At 46.9% G+C, this 22,123-nt stretch overlaps 1 protein-coding gene across 2 annotated transcripts in view; it reads left to right on the top strand.

Moving 5' to 3' along the window:
• ZNRF3 (zinc and ring finger 3) overlaps window positions 1-22,123 on the top strand; it is a 155,729-nt gene that overhangs the window by 14,179 nt on the left and 119,427 nt on the right. The window contains exon 2 of one of the 2 annotated variants that reach the window (XM_078435595.2): window positions 3,486-3,593. The exons of the other annotated variant lie outside the window; for it this stretch is intronic. The gene's annotated coding sequence lies outside the window, so the exon portion shown is untranslated. The remainder of the gene's footprint in view (window positions 1-3,485; window positions 3,594-22,123) is intronic. 2 annotated transcript variants of the gene reach the window in all.

The following is a 22,123-nucleotide window of genomic DNA, read 5'->3' as shown; positions in this document are numbered from 1 at the left end:
TATCCTCTCCCCTACTTATTCTCCTGTACTCAACAAAGACCGTGGTTGTGAATGCCATCACCCAGTGGTGGTACCTTCAGATGCCTAGCTGTTAAGCTTTGGCAGGCTGAGTTAAGACAGGAGGAGGAGGGGTGTGCCCCTGGCACCCCACACTGGAATGCTGTTTGCCCCTTTGCAGATGGTGGTCTTGCACAACGAATTCTGCGGTGCCTGGTGTTGTGCGGTGAAGTGTCCGGAAGGGAACTGATCAGGTCTAGTAAGCCAGATGGGGCCCAGGCTGGCGGAGCAGGATGGGACTCGTGGGCGTTGTCCGCTGTCCTAGCATTTTTTTTTTTTAATGTTTAATTTTGAAAGCGAGAGAGAGAGAGAGAGAGAGAGAGAGAGAGAGAGAGAGGGGGAGGGGCAGAGAGGGGGTGGGGTACCAAGGATCCAAAGCAGGGTCTAGGCTCTGAGCTGTCAGCAGAGAGCCTGACATGGGGCTCAGACCCGCAAACCGTGAGATCATGACCTAAGCCGAAGTCACACGCTTAACCGACTGAGTCGTCCTAGCATTTCTGGACAGGAGAGCTGAGCTGCTGGAGGAGGCTGGGACTTTCACAGGCTCAACAGCTCAGGCAGTCTTGTGTTGTGGGGGCTTGCCTTCAAGGCTCAAAATAGAAAAAAAGCAACAACCCCCGCCCCCCAGTAGAAACTTAATAATTCAGAAGGGGAGGCTGACCACACATTTAGACTTTGTTTGCTGACTTGGGGTCAGCTGTGTGACTCTCCCATTAGATTGGATCCTCCTTCAGGGTGGGGCTGGTGTCTCAATCTTTTGATATTTCCCCACTCCAGCCTGAAGGGTCTTGTGTGAATTAGGAACAGCTTTACTTCCTCAAGATACGTGGCTTTCATTTGCTGTAAATTGGTCATAATATGGACCCCAGATACATTGGGGCACCCCCTGGAATTGTTCATTGCATGAGGGCGTCTCCCTGTGGGCTGATATGGCACCTTTGTGTTATTCCCTCTTCGCCTCTCTCTCAGCAATTCTTACATGCTGTTTCTGATTTTTGTCCATTCCTAGAAAGCCAGGGAACCGTGTTGGTTAGAATTCTGTGTAACACTGGGAAACAAGATATCAGGGGCACATAGGGAGTTTAGTATGCAGATTCTTTAAAAATAATTTTTTTTAATGTTTATTTATTTTTGAGAGAGAGAGAGAAAGAGAGAGAGAAAACGCGAGAGGGGGAGGGCAGAAGAGAGAGGGAGACACAGAATCGGAAGCAGGCTCCAGGCTCTGAGCTGTCAGCACAGAGCCCGATGCGGGGCTCGAACTCACGAGCTGTGAGATCATGACTTGAGCCGAAGTCGGACGCTCAACCGACTGAGCCACCCAGGTGCCCTAGTATGCAGATTCTTGATCTCTGCTCTGGCCGCTTTTCTGCTTTGTGTTAGCTCTCAAGAGATGAGCTGACTCGAGTGGGGTCCCCAAACCTTGGGTACCTCAGCAATTACATGGGTAGGCTTTTTGTGGAGCAGAAGTGACACCACCATTGTATGGGAGAAGATACACGTGTATTCCTAAGAAAAACTTACAGTTTAACTTTTGGATTCTAACCTGATTTGGGTGTAAGTTCTCCTTAGTTCTGTGTTACAGCTACAACCTTGAGCCAACTGCACTTAAGACAAGTGGGAGGACACTTCCGTGTCATCGAACACTGACACGGCTGTTGGGAGCAACAGCTTTCAGCTTCGCTACGTAGATACCCAAAGTTTGCCACGTTCCTTAAAGCATGTTGTAAATTTTGCAGAAGGAGTGGTCCTGGATTTCCTTTGCTGATGGGAGAGACTGCTTTGGGTTTGAACCCAATTACCTGCTGTGGAAACGCGACTTTGCCTCCCTGGGTGTCTGTTTCTTCATCTGTAAAATGGAGCTAAGTCTCCCCTGGAGTTGTTGTGAGGGTTAAATGAGGTACTCACAGCACACAATTTGTGTTTAGTGACAGTGAGGCTGCTGATGAAGAAAATAGCCTACATCGTTTTATGTCGGTCCTCACCTATACCTAACGTGCTGTCGTTCTAAATTTTTATTCTAGAGTGGTAGCTTATCAAGTGGAAAGAATCCAAAGGTGCTAGTCATTGAGAAGAAATCGTAAAATGGGGTTGTTGTTGTTTTTAACACACTCAGTGTCTGACCACTTACCGTTATCTCTTCTCCCCAGGTGGGGGCCCAGGGGCTCCCCAGAGTGGCATTTAAGCGCTGTGCAAGAGGCTCAGGTTGCTTGTTCCTCCCTGGGCCCCGGTTCCCTCTTTCACCTGTTTCCCAGGAGGTACACTGTGCTGCTGCTTCGTCCGCTCGCCCCTACACCCTGCAGCTAGATCATCATCCGTACCCTGAGCTCTGCTCTGTCGGACAGGCATGTGTGCGCACGCGCACACACGTACATGTGAACTGCAAGTTTGTGTAGAGGAGGCTGTGTTTCTAGGCAAGCCTGTCTGTTGTTCCTGAGGCCACATGGCCTGCATACGGGCACCACTGCTCCGAAGGAAAGCGGGGTGGTTGATTGCTCCTCTGGATCCGGCCAGGGCACGTGGAATGTTGTGATATACTAAGGCTGTGCTCTGGGGGCCTAATTATGTGGGGCCTGTGGCAAGCACAAGTGACTTCAGCACTTGGTTTGATCCAGTGTGCAATTTTGCCAAAGCAAATACTTTATTAATCTTAACCCTCAAATTAGACACATTGACTTTTTCTAAAAATGGGAATGATAGGAGTGCATTGTAGGTTTTTTTTTTTTTTTTTTTTTTTTTACTTTCCCCCACCACCCTCTGCCAAGACTGGGCTGTGCATTCCTCTCCTTGAATGGAGAAGGTAGTTTTCATCTCTGTCTACCCCCTTCTCTCACATTCCTGAGACTGGGTGATGGAAAGATGATGCCCCTTCTCCTTCTGTGCAGGTGAGCTTTTCTCCTTGCTGTCTCTGAGGTTACACTTCTTTCTATGTCAAGGCCCAAGAGTCTTGGTCCTGAAAGGATCTGCTGTCCTGATGGAACTTTCCTAACTGGGGACTCTTCCCGGTTTCCTTAGGATTCTGATCCAGAATGCATGCAGGGAAATTGTTGGGTGACTTCCCGTAGTGACCTTGAGCGTGTCCGCAGAGGCTCAGCTGTAATTTCTCGTGTGGCACGCAAGGAAGGTAGCCTGGTGGGTAGATGGAGAGCTTCTTGCTCAGCACCCTCAAAGTGACTTGGGTGAAGGGCAGACTCATAGGGCAGCATGAACCTGGTATTAGAGAGTGAGCTCGCTCTTATCTAGTTCAAGTAGGAGAAAAAAAAAACCCTCTAAATAAACAAGTGCTGTAACCTCACCTCAGAGAACGGTTCTGAGTTAGCGTCCTCTTTTCTCTGCACTCGGCCTCTGCCAACAGTCTGAGGGGACCTGGTGGGATTTACCAGCTTTGAAGTCCTAAGGTGCTATTTTAATACTTTTCTTTTACATTGCAGGTTTCGAGGCCGATTTAACTAGATTCTGGAGGGAGCTTTTCCTTTACACCATTCTTAAGAGCCCGGACAATCTTGAAAGAGTTAAACCCTAATTAGCTCATTCCTAAGGTATTTAATGCCCTTATTAAAACTCAACTGCTCGCTCACTTTTTTCTTTAGTGAATCAGATTTCTTGAGGAGCTGAGCCCTCACTCCTCAGATCACAGGCTCACATGTTGAAGCTGGCAGTGCTAGAGGCTAGTTCCTATCTGTGTGACAGCATTTTTAATTTAACAGGACCGCCTTTGATGTTCCCAAATATTTATAGGCAGCTTTAGATCATTTCAGTGTGTGCTTTCTTTTTCTTTTCTTTTCTTCTCTCTCTCTCTTTTTTTTTTTTTAACTAGAGCAAAAGTTCTTCCTCATGCAACAGCCTTCCTTTTATCCTGTTGGTTTATTTTTGTTTCCTTTGCAGCTTTGGCGAAGGCTCTTTGGCTGCATTCACACAAGGTTGACCCTTCCTTTAGCTTCTTTGGTAAAGGCCACCTCTCTGTATCATCCTGCCTGCTTGGGATTGCTCAAGACACTTCTGTTTGTCCCTTGACTTTCTAGAGGCTGAGTTTTTTTTCGGATTTGGCTCAGGAATCTGCTCTCTGGCTGACCTGAAAGCGTTCAGATCAGTGTGGAGATCCGGGCAATGTGTGTGGAGGTGTCTCTTTATGGATGACCAGGCTGTGATGTCCTCCTCTGCCTGCGCACGGTGACCAGGCCTCGGCAAGTTATGTTAGAATGTAACTTCAGCAGATAGTGCCGTAGCTGGGGCAGGAAACACAGATAGACAGTACTCTCTCCTGATCTTTGTAGGCTTGCTCCATTTGGCTCTGCTAGACTTGTTGGCTGAAAGTAATAGAAAATCATAGACTTCAGTCTCAGGGATGGGAAAAACAGAGCTGCGATGCAGATTTGTTAAACCATCAAGAAAAAGGAAAAGAAAACTTTGTACCAATCAAAACAAATGACAGAACAGAGGACGGTGGATTCTCTAGCCTGGACTCTGGGTAAACATTCTGCTTGTGAAACAATCCAAGTTATTGAACTCTGGGCTGTTGTTACTTACCTGGACCTGTCTGACAGAAGCCCGGAACTTTCCATGGCTGCCGCCATCATTGCTGGCTCTGTCTCCTATTACATGGAAGCCTGTTAGGGCTGAAGGTCACATAGATGGTTGGTGAAACATATGAGTGAATGAATACCATGTTAGACACTGTCCTTGGGGCTTTCCACTGTCTCACTAGATCTTCGAGAGGATTCTGAACAACAGAGGTTTTATTCCTCTTCTTTTTAAGTAAGGACTCCAAGGTGCAGAGAGGTCTTTTTTTTTTTTTTTTTTTTTTTAATGTTTATTTATTTTTGAGAGAGCGACAGAGCACAAGATGGGGAGGGGCAGAGAGACAGAATCTGAAGCAGGCTCCAGGCTCCAAGCTGTCAGCACAGAGCCTGATGTGGTACTCGAACTCACGAACCGCAAGATGATCTGAGCCAAAGTTGGATGCTTAACCGACTGGGCCACCCAGGCGTCCCTGCAGAGAGGTCTTAACACAGCTAGCGAATGGAGAGCTGACGTGGATCTCAAGAGTGTGTTTATAACCTCACTGTAAGGCAGTTTGAGGCTGGCAAATCCAATGGTGATCCGCTAACCTCTTACAGATAAGAAAACCTCTTGAAGCTAAAATCTGCAGTGTGTTGTGTTCTGAGAGTCAGAGCTGACCAGGCTGTCGCCATGCAAGGGACACAGGGATGGATAGCACATCCCTGGAGCCAGACAGGCCTGTGTTTGCATCCTGGCTCCGCCACTGCCTTGTGATCTTGGCCAGGTCACCCAACCTTCCTGAACCTGTTTGCTCATTTCTAACAAGGGACAGTATAGATTGTACCTCAAAGGATTGTGAGGATTAAGTGAGATAATATATGTAAGTTACACAGTAAATGTTCAATACATGTTAGCACTGGTGACTGTTGCTGCTATAGAATCGTCACCCTCGTCGCAGTCGGTTAAGCGTCCAACTTCAGCCAGGTCACGATCTCGCGGTCTGTGAGTTCGAGCCCCGCGTCAGGCTCTGGGCTGATGGCTCGGAGCCTGGAGCCTGTTTCCGATTCTGTGTCTCCCTCTCTCTCTGCCCCTCCCCCGTTCATGCTCTGTCTCTCTCTGTCCCAAAAATAAATAAAAAACGTTGAAAAAAAAATTAAAAAAAAAAAAAAAAAAGAATCGTCACCCTCGAGGACTTCACAGTCCTGCGGGAGAGACAGTCAGGTAAAGCAGCTATCAGATTGTCAGGTAAACCAGGTAAACTTGGCAGCTACAGCGGAGAGATGTGCTACTGCTTAGCAGGAGCCTAGGGCAGAGCCATTGGCTTGGGTTTTTACATTCTTTCACCCAGCAGATATGTCTTGAGTGCTTACTCCCGTGCTAGGCAGTCTTTGAGTCACACTGATTACTTCCCTACCCCCTCCCTGTCCCTTGGAGGAATTTGAGCTAAAATGTTAATTGCCACCTGGAGAAAGATTCCCTGAAGTCATTTTCACAAGAAACCCCAAGATGCAAAATGGCAGAGCCACACTTCATTTGACAGTTTATCTTGCATTGCTTTGTGCTGTCCCTTCGACTATTATTTTAATCTTATCTGATTTTCCCCTAATTTTTCTGGTCTCTTGTACATGAGAGCTTTATGGTCCTTGAGAATGTACAGGCGACTTGCTGAGGGAGCAGGTGGTGATCCTTTTGTTCCCCACAGTGCCCAGATGGTGTCCGTGCCTTCTCATAGTCTGGTTCCATGGGGATTTGTTGATAAGATTTTGCTTTGATTTGGTTTTCCAGCCCAGCGCCATGTTCAGATTTGATTACAGACCCTGTTTTTTTTCTCTGCAGAATTTCATTGCTCTGTCATTGGCTGTCTTGAAACTTAAGTCCCATTCTCCACATCCCCCACCCCTTTGCAAACTGTGAGGATGGCTGTGTGGTAGAATTTTCTCCCTGTCCACAGTGTACGGTCCAGAATGGAGGTTAACACACTTTCACTTGTTGAACTGGTTGATGAAAGCCAGTGGGGCTGCTGTCCTTATATACTTATGAACCCAAATAAGCCTTTCTCTAAGGTAGATTTCAGGTCATTTCTGTGTCTTTTTTGTTGCATTCCTGAGCTTTTGGTGGGAAGTGGGTGTTTTTTAAATACGCTATTGATTTGAAACTAAGAGGTTGCTCTGACTACTTTTGGACCATGAAAATAATGTTAATTTTTTATTTATCTCTGCTTGAGGGCAGCACTAGAGTGGGTCATTTATATTCAGCTTTGGTACCCATGCTTTCTGTAAGTAGCATGTTTAACCTCACATTAAAAGTAGCTTATATTCAGCTAAAACAGCAACTGATTGAAAGGATAGTTCAGAAGAAGGGTAAACGAGAGAGAGAGAGAGAGAGAGAGAGAGAGAGAGAGAGAGAAAGAAGGCAGTATGCCATTGCACTTGGTTCCATAGAGTTAACTGAGAATTAATCGAAGCCCAGATTTCTTTCCAAAGAACCCCTGACAAGTTTCATATGTTTTGTTTTGTTTTTTAAATTTGTTTATTTACTTTGAAAGAGAGCAAGAGAGTGAGCTGGGGAGGGGCAGAGAGAGGGGGAAAGAGAGAGAGAATATCTCAAGCAGGCTTCACACTGCCAGTACAGAGCCCAACACGGGACTCTACCTCATGAACCGTGAGATCATGACCTGAGCCGAAATCCAAAGTTGTACACCTAACTGACAGAGTCAGCCATGCGCCCCATATGCTTATTTACCTTCTTGTGGGCATCTTGGTGGTATTCTTTTGTCCCTTGGTCCAGGGCGCACGCTGGCCATGCTGTGGATGAGGCAGTAGCACCTGGGAGCCCATCTCAAAGCAGTGTTGTGACCCATTAGTGTGCAAGTCTACTCTGGAGGGGATAAGTGGGCCATCACTAGCTAGCAAAATTTGGGCAGAAAGAAGTCCAAGACGGTTGAATAAGTACCACTGGGGCCTGTACGTGGTGATGTTTGCATTTTCCAGCAATTCTTAAGGAGCATAAGTTTGCCCCAGGTTATATGGGATGTGTCTGCCCCGCCTCCCATCAGAACTAGGAATGGGAGCAAATCTGTTCCGCGTTCGTACTCCTTCCCCCAGCTTAGCTGGATTGCTGGATGCGCGGTCAGTTAGATGCAATTTGTTTTGCTCAAGACAGGGAAAGCCTGCATTGATAATACAGTGATAGGACCCGTGATTACAGTTTGGGGTTTTTAAATTGGCGATTAGATCTGTCTGGGCAGAGAGCAGAGATGAAGTTAATGGTCTAGTGCAGATCACTGGTTCCCAGGCAAGGACCTAGTGGCTCAGTTGGGCTTTTTAGGCACATTTGTCTGAAGAACACTGTTGGGTTTTGAACCACTTTCCAAAGCTCTGAAGCGCTTCCTGATCTTAAGTCTCTGTGGAAACTTGCCCTCTGGGAACGGACAGCGACCAGGAGCCAAGGACTCTAGGCACTGACCTGTCCTGGGGGCTTCCTGTTGGACAGCTTGTTAACTAACCCTACCACAGACCCTGCCCTGAGACCAGGATGGTTTTCGCTGTACTAATTTTCTCAGAAAACAGTCAAACTGAAATTTGCTCTTGCTGGGTATAGAACGATTATGCAAATCGGATCTGTGTGCTTAGGTTCCTAGAAATGTAGTTTAGCAAAAAGGAAAAGCACCTTCTTTTTAGCACATGTACTTCCTAATTTGCCCAATGATTTTGATGAAATTTGCATCTCCATTAGATTTTGGATCTGAAGGTACTGAGGGAACAAAGTGAAATAACTTCGTGCTTTGTCCTCCCCCGTGGATCTGAACCATCCCAAGCTGTTTTTTGTGGTTTGTCTTGGTCCTATATTCTCAGAATGAAGGCGAGGAAGTCTGCAGTAGGCTTTGGTTATTTAAAGGTGTGTCTGGCCAAGCTTAATGCCCTCTTTCCTGGAGCGTTTTGATGGATGTGGGGCATGACATTTTCTGGATAGTGTTCACAGAATCACGGCGGGCTTCTTCCTGATTATCTGTAGGGGTGGGCTCATGGGCGAGTGGGAAAGATGGAATGTATCCCTGAGATGGTGGCATTATAATGTGCGTGGGCTGAGGACCACGAGCCCACGGCTGAGGGAAAGCACCTAGAAATGCTGAGCAGATCCTGGGGGTGGGCCTCCACCTGGGTTTAAAGAAGGCTGGGCTGGAGTCACCCCTACCTACACTTGTTGGGGGGAAAGCTGCGACCCAGGCTGGGTTGGCATCCAATGGGGCTTTCTCTAGTAGATCTGGAGGTGGCCTACTGTGGAATGTGCTTGTGGCAGCGGAAGGAGGAAGGCGAGGCCGAGCGAGGCCATGGCTGGGAGACAGGAGACCTGACCCGCTCCCCAATCTGACACTTAAATGGGAGCCAGCTAAACTGAGCCTCAGCCCCACATCTGTAAACTGGGTGTGGGGGCTGGGTGAGATTCCTGGAGGGAGGATATGTATGCTTAGGGGCTTCCTGCGGGGCAGGAACAGGAAGGGGGGAATCACTCAAACTGGAGAATCTGGGAGGGAAGCGAACTTCAGAGGCCAGTAGGCGATGGACTGGGGGAGGGGTCCTGCATGCCAGCAAAAGGTGTTTGCCTTTTATTATAGAGACCAGGGGATCTTACAGCCACTCGTGGTAGATGATGTCCATGTGTAGGGCCAGATTTTTGATGACATGACCTCCCTGGCCTCGAGTTCTCCAGCAGCATGGTTTGTAATCACAGCAGCCTGGGGGCTCAGTCAGGGGCTGTGCTTTCCTACCCCCGAGAGCAGTCTGGAATGTAAGGGAGTAAGTAACAAATTCTAGTGACAACCTTGAATTCATTTTATTAAAGATAAATAAATTACATGCCAACTTTGGCCTTTAACTGTTATTAGTAACAAATTGCTCTCCACCCATACACTCAACCTTTCATGACACCTTGGGGAAATCTGCTGTTGTGGCCACCCCCCTCCCCCCCACCCCCCAGGGTTTTTTTATATACCACGAGTGTGTAGAAACTTCTGGGGAGCGATTCATCAGCTGCTTTTCAGGTTCTGCCCATAACCCATAACTGAAGTTGGGACTCTATCTGTTGACAGTCCTGGGTTTCAGAAGAGAGATTTCAAGGTCCGTCAGGATTAGGCAATAGAGTGACTGGCTGGTTTGGACATTTTTCTGGTTATTGACAGGCCTTACTGTGGCTTCTCCCAGATGAATGAGGAATATATTTTCCTAAATCCAGCCATTGAGCCAAATGAGCCACACTGGGATAAACTCTGTTTGTTTACAAATTATGTAAGAGAAGTGCCTGGCCATTAAATTCTTCTGGGCCAGAATTCTTACCCCTCTTCAAAGTTGTAATCAAACTAAACAAACACTTTCCACAGGAACTAACTCCCTCCCGAGAAACAGGAGCAGATGCTCCTGGGAGGCCTTTAGCAACTTTGGAATGTTTAATGTAGAAATATGTAACCAAGGTGAAGTTGTTCCAGAAATGTTGCTTGCTCTAGCCAGGACCAAAGCACTAGTCAGCTTTTTTTTATTTAGGGCAAGAGGTGCAAAATGAACTGGGCCAGGCGGAATTTTCTCTAGAATGTTTAATTTTGTTTTCATCTTCCCCTCCCTCTCCTAGTTTCAGCCCCTTGTGACCTTTATTCCTTTCTGCTTAAGTAACTTTTTTTATGTTTTTTTTTTTGTTTTTTTTTTTTTTTAAAGGCTTGATCCTTATCTCTTAGCTGTGCTGGATTACATCTGGGGATCAAGGAGCTCTCCTCTCAATCAAAGCACTCAGTTATTGCTTCTCTGTCTCTAGGAAAGATGTCAGGTGCAGAGCAAACACTCCAGGGGAGAGAGGCTGAGGCTGCGTTGCCTTTGTTGTTGTTCCAGTAAGACAGTTCTTTTGGGATTGACAAAGATGGTCTAGGCTCCCAGACACAGTTTTCCAGCTCTTGCTGATTTGGGTCTTTACTGGGTGGCTTGTTTTATTTTGGCTTAGGAATGTTGTGAATTTTTAGGACCTTGGGTGCACTTGTATTAGAATAGAGGTACACTTTCTAAGGCCAAATGTAGATTTCTGTGGATTATGCCTCAAGATGAGCTTTTCTCAAGGTGTCTTCTGAAGAACTCCAGCCCTGCAGAATGCTTTGGAAAGGGTTCTGTGGTGAGCTGACTTTGAGAATGCTGTTTATCATCATTCCCTCTTGGAGATTTAGATGGCACAGTAGTGAATTAATGACTCTGAGAAATCCTGCTGAAAAGGAGTCTAAATGAACTCTATTCAACCTGGCATTTCCCAAATATACTTGATCACTGGACTCCTTTTCTCAAATACCTGCTAGCTCCACTCTAGTAGCTAGCTGCTATTAAGTTGGGTAGGGTCTGTGCATGGCCAGTTGGTATCCCATTGAATTGCATTCATGGAAAGCTAAGAGTGTTAATTTATCGCTTCCCACGGGCCCCTGGGATATGGTCATCACCACCATGGACTGAATGCCTTTCACCCGTGATAGGACTTGTTTCTTCCATTTCAGCTCTGTAGGCTTGTAGTCTTCTCTGTACTTGGGTGAAGGGATGGGGAGCTGTATAGTATGATAGTATAAAAGAACCAAGAAACAGTGCTTCTTTTTGAGGAATTTAGTTTTTGCTGGGACGGGGTGATCCATGGAGTTGAGCAGAAATACCCTCCAAGTGGGTGTGACACTAGAGCAAGCCCGGCACCAGCCCCAAGCAGCCTGTCCTGTAGCGATGGAGAAGGCATGCCTTTGTTGCGATTTAGCAAGCTATGGGGACCTGGCAAGGGGTGGGAAGATAAGATAGAGGAGTGTCCTGGCAGTTGGGAAGCCCTAAATGACTTTTCATTAGACTTGCTCTTGTTTTTAACACATGTTCACAGGCAACAACCTCTTCTGCTTCCCCCCACGCCCCCCCCCTCCCCCCCCCCCCCCCCCCCCCCCGCCCCGAGTTGGATGAAATGCACGTTTAAGTCTCTGGAAGAATGCTCTTGGCTGATCTGCCAGCCTTGTCAGTATCCGGGGTTTGGGGATGGCTGTCCTCCCCGACTCTGACTCTTAGGCTGTGGGTTCGGCTGCTGGGTTTGGGGTGCCTTCTGCCTTGGAGGTGCTGGGCTGAGTTGAATGGTTGTGCATTTTTCAGGTTTGTCTACCTTGGTTAATGCACAAAAGATTAAATATGTTCTTCAGGCTCTAGTTGCCTGTAGGAAGAATGTGACTTGAGCAGGGCTGAGATAGTACCCCTGTGAGGTGCCTTATAAGGGGAGACTCCGAGATGAGGGGCTTAAATTCTCTTTCAACTGTGTGTCATATTTCATAGTGTTGACTTAGGGCTTTCTTTCTCTTTTTCTTTTTCCTTTTTTCCTTTCCTTTCCTTTCCTTTCCTTTCTTTTCCTTTCCGTTTCTTTAACTTTTTAAATTGGGGTTGACCTACCTGATGGATTTTGTCAGCAGCTAAGCCCTCCCCAGCCTGGGGCTTGCCTCTGTAGCTTTTGATGAGACCCCAGGCTCTGCTGTTGCATTAAGGGTAGGGCTCTGCTTAGCCCAATCCCTCCTACCCTTGCCTCTTTTTGCAGGGCTCTGATTGTCAGAAACTTTTTCCTTACACTGAATCAGACTTCTGCTCCTTGGTTCCGGTTCTGCCTTCTAGAGAGTATTTGTGTCCTAGGGCCGCCAGAACAGAGTACCACAGACTGGCTGGCTTAAACAACAGAAATTTATTTTTTCACCGTTCTGGACACTACAGGTCTGAGATCAAGGTATCAGCAGAGTTGGTTTATTCTGAGGCCTCTCTCTTTGGCTTGTAGATGGCCATCTTCTCCGTGTGTCTTTGTGTGATCTCTTTGTAACTGTCTGTGTTTAGATTGTCTCTTCTTATAAGGATACATGCCATATTGGATTAATGACCTGATTTAACTTAATCACCTCCTTAAAGACCCTATCTCCAGATAGGCACACTCTGAGATCCTGGGAGCTAGGACTTCAACATATGAATTCTGGGGTGACATATCTCAGTCCATAACATAGAGCCACCTAAGACACAATGGCCCTTTAGATCCTTGAAGGTGGTTATCCTCCAACAACCCCATCTACCAGGGAAAAACCAATACAATTTGTTTTCTGCTTGCCAGGGACCCTTAGTTCTCTGTCTTCATCATATGAGGTGATTTTGGGGTCCCTTGTCATCTTGGAGTCTTTTGGACTCGCTTCAGGTAAAGACAGACCAAGGAGAGTATCTGGACTGCTTACAGTATTCCCAGATAGAATTCATTGTAGCAACTGGTTTTGATGATTTTCTGAAATATTTAAAAGGCTAAAAATAGTCCTGTAAAGTTTTAGTAGCAACTTTAATAAATTCATCTTTAATTGTGACCGTTGACACATGCACATGGGTGCTTGTACGTGAACATGAACACGCACATGCAAGCCTCCCCCTCACCCCCATGAAAGCAGTGCTAACCATAAGTCTTTTCTGACTCAGGCATTTCTGTTTAGAGTTAAGTGCCCAGGGTCTAAATTTATTTACCACTCTTTGCCCTTGCTCTGACTTCCCCAGTTTTAGGAAAGCCAGCGGGGATAGTTATTTCAAAAGAACAAATGAATGTAGAGATGTATTTATTCTTTTGAAGTGTAATTACCGTCTGGAGAGCCTAGAAGTAACTCAGTCACTTGAATATAATTCCTTTTAGGTACTCACTCTTTATGTCAAGCTGTAGTGTAATTAGATTTAAAATTATAAGGCACCCTCTTCACTTTTGGCAATTGTTTTCCATTTTACTGTCCATCTCCCCTGCTAGAAATTGTCGAAGAGGCTTATCTGTTTTGTTCTTTGTATTTTCAGCACTTAGGAGAGCAAAGTTAAAAAAAATGTTTGTTGAGTGAGTAAATGAGTCCTCCAAGTTGTCTGGTGCCTAATCAGGAAGGTCCTGTTGTGTCTCAGAGACCTCAATGTAGCAGACATGACAACTTGGGGTGTGGGGGTGACTCTGGCCACTTTTCCCTTTTGCTGCTTAATTGTGGAACTTCCCGTGAAGGGACCCTCAGTGCTGTTCACTTTCCTGCTGAATTGTAGTGTGTAAATCCTGACTGATAGTTTTGACAGACTTTCTCCTCTCCAGATAGCATGTGACACTCTTGGTGTTCCTTTGAAGATGGTTTGACCACACCAGCCAGGATTTCCAAATCGTGGCCCCAAGATGGCCAGAGCTCTGGCCCCACACAGCTGTTAGGTCCCCTCTGTTCTGGAGACCCAACAACATTCAAAACACCAACTATTTATAGCATACTTTTCAGTGTCCGTAAATTTTAAGATGCTTTTGTTAGTGGGATGGGGCAAGCACCCTCCTGCCTGCCACCCTCTCATTGCCCCAAAGCTTGTAGTCAGGTGGCAGGAGCTGAGCCCCACCTGAGCGTTTCTGGGGCCTCACCCACCTGAGGCCTGTTGGGATGCCGCAGGGTTTCTGGTAGAGTCTGTGGAGGACTCTAATAGAGTCCTTTGAGGTGGAGTGGCCGGGGATTTAAAAAAACAAAAAACCCCGAAGACACCAAGGTATGTGTGCTCTGGAGAAGCCCATGCTGATCTGCCAGCCCTCCAGGTGGCTGTGCTTTCAGTGGTCTATGCAGGGACATTTGTTAAGTTAAAATCACTGGTGAGCAGGGGAGTGTCCTGTGCAACGTTCGTTTACTCTTACCTGGACAGATCCCTCAGATTTCAGCAAGGTCATTGAAGACTGTTGAATCTTAATTTGGGATATAATTAATCTCAGTAGAGCGAAGGCTCTTAGGGGTATGTAGAAGCTCATAAAAAGCCCTGATAGAGTCCCAGGTCTTCATATTCTCAGCTGCCCCTTGGGGAAGATTTCCTTGTGTGCCATGCAGGGTGCATGGGAGGGGAGCCCCCTCCGCAGGGCACTGTTTAGAAAGGGCTCTGTTGCTAGAATGCTCCCCCTCAGCCGATTAGCCTGAAGTAGTTGGACTTCTGGGGGCAGATTTTGTTGTGCTAGCCTTGGGCCCTTCAGTTCCTTGCTTGGTTCAGGGAGGGACCGCCGAGAAAGAGGCCTGTTCTGTTAGCTGGAGTTTCCATTGAAGTGCTAACTGCTGGATCCTTTGAACCTCCAGCCTGGGAGGGTATTTATAACTAGCTGTTTGCGTGCCTAGAGGAACGGAGGCCCTGCCTTTCTGTAGTGGTTGAAGAGCCGTGCCCTTGGTGTGGGCTGAAAGGGCAGGCCTGGCTGAGTGTGGGGACTCACGCTCAGCTCCCCACGACCTTGTTCTCCTCCCTCCTCCCCTGTGAGGCCAGCGGCCCTTTCAGGGTTAACGTCTCTGCTTTGGAAGCAGCTGGCCAGTTTACACTCCTCCCTGGGCTGTACAAAAATACTTCCTTTGAAGTGTGAGGAGAAGCGGTGAAGGGTAAAACCTGGTGAAGAAGGAAACCTGGAGTGGGGCTCGAATGTGCTTCTTTTGCAGGGAGTTTGCTCTGTGATTAAGCCCCCTGGCCTTCTGTGTAACCCCCTGGGCTAATTGGTCCTCCTCACATATTTCACAGCGTCCAGCCTGCCTCATAGTTGGCTTTCTCCACATATGTGTGTGTTTAAAGTCTCCACGAAAGGAGCATTTCTCAGCAAGGGGAAGGGAATGCAGCGGCCCATCCTGGCAGCAGGAACCCCTCTGACCATGCTGTTCCCTGGGGCTGCTCCGGTGGGGGTGGTATCCCCGGTACCCGTGAAGGTGAAGTGTTTGTACTTGGTCCTAAGGCGGCCAGCCCTGCTTCTTGCCCCCTGCTGGCTTACGAAAGCTGCCACCAATCTCATCTCTGATTCCAGATTGGAGCTCAGCAGCCCAGAGGACTATTGGGCTTTCCATTCGGAAGTTCTGAGTTCTGACGCTTGGGACTTGCCTAGACCCAGTGTGATGCTTTGACTTCTCTTAACCTCGGTTCCCTGGTAAAGTGGGACTGGCTGTTCCTGCCACACTTCTGTTGTCAGGATTGGTGGAAATAAAGGGTTGGGGGCATCTTGAGAGAGGGCAAGGCATTTCTCTAATGTAGGGCTTGCTGTTGAGCAGAAATGGCATTTGGGATAAAGGGGCCAAAGAGAAGAATGCCAGAGCAGAAATGAGACGGAACAAAGCTTGAATGTCTTCTTAATCCTTGAGTATTTGCAGCCGAGGAGGGGTCGGGGTGAGATGGGAGGAGAGGCAGCTGTTATATTCTGGCGAAGAATGCCAACCTGTTTCTCCCCACAGATGGGGCCACACAAGTTCTTTCTGAACTGAGTTTTCCAGTCCCTCTTTGCTCGGGAAATGGCCTTATCATACGGATTTCTTAACATCTTATTACACTACTCCCTAGCTCCCTTAGACAAGGAGCGAGGGCCATAGATTTAAAATATCCCATGGTTGGGGCACTTGGGTGGCTCAGTCGGTTAAGCTTCCAACTCTTGATTTAGTCTCTCAGGTCATGATCTCATGGTTTGTGAGATCGAGCCCCGTGTCCTGTTTGGGATTATCTCTCTCCCCTTCTCTCTGCCCCTCCCCTACTCGTTCTGTCTCCCTCTCTCTCAAAAATAAAAGTCAACTTTATAAAAAAAAATCATATGGTTAAGGTTTACTGCTGACATGTGCCAGGCATTACGTTAATCACCCAACATGAGTGATCTCATTTATTCCTCATAACAGCCCTATGCTGTTAAGTGCCATTGTCCCCATTTTATATATGAGGAAACTGAGGCTTGAAGAAGTGGAATGACTTACCCAGGGTCTCACTACTTGCTGATACAGGTGTGGAAGTACCAACCCAGTCAAGCTGATTTTAGACCCTTTACCCTTTAGCGCTATAAGTTACAGTAAGTGATGGAGGATGACATTTAATTCTGTGCCTCAAACCTGGTAGGAAACTGTTTTTAGGGCAAGAAGTGGAACACTGACCACTGTTCATTCTGACAGTGTGTTCATGAGTTGACTCTTCCTGATCAATTATATTTGAATAAACATAAATCCTTTTTGCCTTGCAGACCAGGAACTTTCCTAATTTTGAGTTCTCTGTGCTGTCTTTATAACATAAATGCTTTTTCTCTCTCACTGGAAAGGAGGGAAGATGGTTGCAGAGCTCTGTAATCATGGCTTTCTCACAGTTGAAGATCTTGGTGTTGGGGATCGACAGGTAACCTGCACCTCTAGGAATCCTTAGTTGTAGGCTTTAGTCTTTCCCCGGGCTGGATCCAGACTTGGCACGTACTTCAAGGGACTTGACATTCCCATCCTTGACCTTCCTCAGCTGGGGAGGGGGAGGGAGGGAGCTGGGAAAGCCCCTGTGATTTGCCCCCAGTTGCACATGGGCCAGACCCAGGGCCAGGCCGGCAGTCCACTGGCCACATGCCTCTCCTTTTCACCTGAATTTAAAACAGGAGGGTAGATGAAAGGGATAGAAATGACAAGTCAGAGGAGTAGGAGGGTTCTCATTTGCAAACAGTTTCTTTTGATCTTCACCCCTTTGTTTAAACACACACACACACACATACACACGCGCGCGCGCGCGCGCGCGCGCGCACACACACACACACACACACACACACACACACACACACAAAAAACCACAACTGGTAGCCTGAGCACATGGTTTGCTCTAGTTCATCAAGGGGCGGTCATTTCTCTTTTAGCAGGAAGCCCCCCACCCCCACTCCAGTGATCTGGTTCACTCAGGGCCCCACACCCTCTCTCCCATTTTGCTGCTCGGATGCCAGATGTCACGCTCCTCTTCACAAATCTGTAGGAACTCTTGTTTTTTTTTTTTTTTTTTTTTTTTTTTTTTCTTTTCTTTATAAGGTAGAGTCTAAACCCTGTATGTATGTATGTATGTATGTATGTATGTAGGTATGTTTTTTATTTATATTCTGTTTTCTACTACCCTAATATTCTATAGCCCTTGGCATTTTGCTCCCAGTCTGTCTTTGCAATTTGGTGTCCTACTATAGAACCCCTCACTTCCAGTCACATGGCTCCTTCAAACAGGCTTTGGCCTTTATTTGCATCTTTGCCTACATTCTGCCCATCTTTCAGGGCTGCTGCCTCCAGGAAGCCCTTCTGGTCTGATGCGGTGCATAATCATCTCTGCTGCCTCTGAACTTGAAGCAGCCTGGTCTGGTCACTCCCTTGGCTCTCATAATATGTTTTATTTATTTATTTTTGTCCTTTCATTTTTAGATGTATCTGTCTCCTCACTAGATTAGGAGCCTCCTGAGGTCAGAAGCATGCCTTCTGACCTGCTTTTGGTATCTCACCAGCACTGTGTAGGGCCCAAGTTGGATGCTATACAAAACATCTGGGACTGAAATCCTACCATCTTTCTGTTAATTGGAATGAAAGACTTGGTAAATGAGTTTGCAAAAATAAAATGATGAATAGAGAGGTTTTTATAGGGTTTGTTTGAAAGTATTAATGTACTTTCAAATCAGGAGTTGAATGAACCAGTTTGTGTACATTTAGAAGAAACTTTTTTTTAATGTTTATTTATTTTTGAGAGAGAGAGAGAGAGAGAGACAGAGAGACAGAGCATGAGTGAGGGAGGGGCAGAGAAAGAGGGAGACACAGAATCTGAAACAGGCTCCAGGCTCTAAGCTGTCAGCACAGAGCCTGACGAGGGGCTCGAACTCATGGACTGTGAGATCATGACCTGAGCTGAAGTCGGACGCCCAACCGACTGAGCCACCCAGGCACCCCTATAGTGAGGATTTCTGACCCAGACCCCCTTTAATGTGAAAGCTAACAAATACACACATTTTAAACCTGTTGTTGATATTTTGTTCTCTAGTTAGCTGCTCTTTCTTTTCAGGTTCTTATTTTAGTATTTTTAAAACTTGTCCCAACTCATTTCTTGCATCTCTCTTCACAATGTTACAACTATGTTCTTCTCTTAAGAACATCTCTCATCTTGGGGTGCCTGGGTGGCTCAGTCTGTTGAGCATTCGACTTTGGCTCAGGTCATGATATCGCGGTTTGGGAGTTCAAGCCCCACATCAGGCTCTGTGCTGACAGCTCAGAGCCTGGAGCCTGCTTTGGATTCTGTTTCTCGCCTTCTTCCTGTCTCTCCCCTGCTCACGCTCTGTCCCTCTCTGTCTCAAAAATAAATAAAAAACATTAAAAATAATAATAATAAAAAACATCTCTCATCTTTTGAGCTATTCTCATATATATTTTGTTTCCTTGATCCCTTTCATGGTTTGTGGTCTTACCTTCAACTCTGAGGGGTTCAGGTAGGTTGATGGTCTTCACTGGAATTTTCAGTTTGACACCCCACCCCCCCACCCCCCAAAGGTGGATCCACCTGCAGGGAAGGATTTATTTTCCCCTCTCCACTCTCTCCTAGCCCTTTCCTCTGCCTTCTGGCCTTGAACACACCTCACAGTCCTGGACCATGTCCCTTTCCCAGTTAACTCTTTTGTGCCCAACCTGTGTGTGGCTTGCTCAGCTGCCCTTGTGTGGAATCATGGTTGTGTCTCCCTATACTATTTCCTCCTTGGCTTTTGGTTTTTTTTTTCCTCCCATTTCTTACTCTCTGGTTAAGTGTGTGGCAGAAAGAGCTGGTGACATCGCCAGGTCATCATTAGGAGCTCTCTGTTTTTAAAACATGGGGATAGGCAACTTACCCAAGGCCATGGGGCCAGTATGGAGCAAAATTTGCCTTGTGAAGCAGGGGTGTGCCATGACCCATTATGGCTCCACACGGTGGCATTGGGAGTCCAGCGGCTGGTCATGTGCCCATGGCTCTCTGAGGAATGAGTTGTCCAAATGGAACAACCTGGAATGCTTACCCTAGCATCCATTTCTAATCTGATTTCTGAGAGTAACAGATTTTGAGGGTGGGTTTGCTATTTCTTCCAGGTTCTGCTGTGTTTATTTTTCTGGAGAGATGGACTCTGTAATATTTATCTATCTGTTAACGGGGTCTGAGGCCCTGAAACAGGTGAAGAGCCCCTGATAGGGCTAACACTTGATGCCCCTGGCCTCGCAGGGATTGCACTGAGAAGCTGGCTCTGTGGGCCACATGCTGTCCTGGTAGCTCCAGTGACTGCCTTGGGGGCACAGTAGGAAAGTGAATGTGACCTACCTTCATCCCATCCAGTGCCAAACTGCTTTTTTTCCTTCCTAAATGAAAAATCTATGAAGAATAACCTTTAAAAATAGCAAAGGGTTAGTTTCAAGTTCTTATAGAAAGTGTTACCTGTGTTCACAAGTAGACAGAACCACATCCACACTGTACCCCTGTAGTCACTGTCCCCCGGTCTCCATCACTTACTTTATTTTTATTTTATTTTTTTAATATGAAATTTATTGGCACATTGGTTTCCATACAACACCCAGTGCTCATCCCAACTCACTTTAAAAGTTGTCAACCTGCCGGCCGGTCTTGTTTCATTTGCACCGTACCCCCACCGTGTTATTTTGAAGCAGAAGCACCCATATCATTTTTTCCTGTGAATATTTCAGTATCTTTAAGAGATTCATTTTCAAAACGTAATTTCAAGGCTATTTCCACAGCGGTTAATGTTAAGTTGGTGGTGTCCCCTCCAAAGGGACAGCTCCCCCTCCCCCCACAACATAAGGGACCCACTGTGCATTTGGGTGTCCCAGCACTGGTAGCCTGGTTTGAGGATTGGGTCCTGGTGGAGCTGGAGCTGGTGGGCGACCGAATGGGCTCCGGCCGGGCGATCCAGTCGTGGATGGTGGATCCCCGCGTGGGCGCCGCGATGGTTTCGGCTTTGCCCCAGGCGGGAACCGCAGGATCAAAGGGCGCCGCGCACTTGGCGCTTCAAAGCCTCCGGAGCCGCCCGGATTGATGCAGGGAATGAGAGCGCTCTGCTGATGTAATCGTAGCTTGTGAGACAGGTTCTTTTTTTTTTTTTTTTTTTTTTTTTTTTTAATTTAAACAAAGACACCCCTGTTTGTTTAGAGAGGTGAAGCGTGCTCCGCCGAGGGCACGCGGCATCTGGAGGGTTCTACTCTGGGCTGATGGGTCCGGGTAGGGCAGGAATGCTGCCAGTGGCTAGTGTTTTCCTAGATGGCCTTGCAGAGTTTTCCGTGAAAGACGAACTGCTTCAGTTAAGAGCAGCTGATTTTCTTAGGGTGGTGGGTTTGTTGAGGATTTTGAAAGCAGCGTCCTCTGGCGGGCAGTCAGGCTTTGGAGCACACCTGGGTGACGCAGGTGAGGGGGTGAACCAGGTGAGGAGACAAACCAAAAAGTAGGCAAGGAGTCTGTGCGCTGCCTTTGTCATTCTGTGACTCTAGAAAGGAAGCTCAACTGTCCCTTCCCCATTGGGCGTGAGAGGCTTGCCTGAGGCTGGGGAGTAGGGCCATCACACTGGGGCGGAGGAGGGGGCTCCCCAAGGATAGAGCTGAATGCTACCCCTAGCTTGAAGATTCTTGCAGCTTTTATAAAAATCACAGACACAGGAGGCATCTGGCTGGCTTGGGATAGAGCAGGTGACTCTTGATCTCGAGGTTGTGAGTTCAAATCCCCACATTGGGTGTAGAGATTACTTGGAAAAATGATTTTTTTTCATCACAGACAAATGGGAACATCCAGAAGATCAGCCAACTTAAGCTGCTGCCCCTGCCTTTAGTAGTTGTTCTGTATACACATTAGTGAAACCCTGTGCCATATATACCTCCATGAGTAAAATCAGAGCCATATTCCATTTTCTTGCTTGGTAAGAACTACAGACATCTACAGACAAAGCAGCCCTCCATGAGCCAGCTTGTTAGCCCCACACCAGAGTTCAGGGTCAGTGGGGTCTGAGCACTTACCAGACTAAGTCACTGTAACTGAAGTTTACCTTGGCATCTTACAGCCATCCCAACCAAACCCAACATATGTAAAACAAGTTTTTTCTTTTTTTTCTCCCAAATCTGTTTCTCTTGAGTTCTTGTCTGTTACTCAAGCTAAAAACCTGGTGTCATTCTAAACTGTGTGACTTGGCCTCCTGATGCCTCTGTCCATGCATGGTGAATTGCCTGCAAGCTCCTTGAGGGGAAGGCTGGGTGATTTTCTTTTCTCCCTTTTTAAAAAAATTTTTAATGTTTATTTATTTTTGAGAGAGAGGGAGAGGCAAAGCGTGAGTGGGGGAGGGCCATAGAGAGAGCGAGACACAGAATCCGAAGCAGGCTCCAGGCTCTGAGCTGTCAGCACAGAGCCCAACGCGAGGCTTGAACTCATGGACTGTGAGATCATGACCTGAGCTGAGGTTGGATGCTTAACTGACTGAGCCACCTAGGTGCCTCGTTTTCCCCCATTTAAAAAAAATTACATATTTGATTTTCTTCATCTTCTACAAAACACTTTTGCCCATATTTTATTTTTATTTTAAAGTTTGTTTATTTTGAGAGAAAGAGAGAACAAGTGGGGGAGGGGCAGAGAGAGAGGGAGGGAGAGAATTCCAATCAGGTTCTGCGATGTCAGCGCAGACCCCACTGTGGGACTCAATCCAAGAGTGAGGTCATGACCTGAGCCTAAATCAAGAGTTGGACCGCTTAACCAACTGAGCCACCCAGCACCCCTTATCTGTTTATTTTAAAGCA

This window comes from Panthera onca, chromosome D3 (genome assembly GCF_046562875.1).
Source record: "Panthera onca isolate mPanOnc1 chromosome D3, mPanOnc1 haplotype 2, whole genome shotgun sequence".
NCBI classification, from domain to species: domain Eukaryota; kingdom Metazoa; phylum Chordata; class Mammalia; order Carnivora; family Felidae; genus Panthera; species Panthera onca.
The sequence above is the reverse complement of the archived record's forward strand: the minus strand, read 5'-3'. Positions and strand labels throughout refer to the sequence as shown.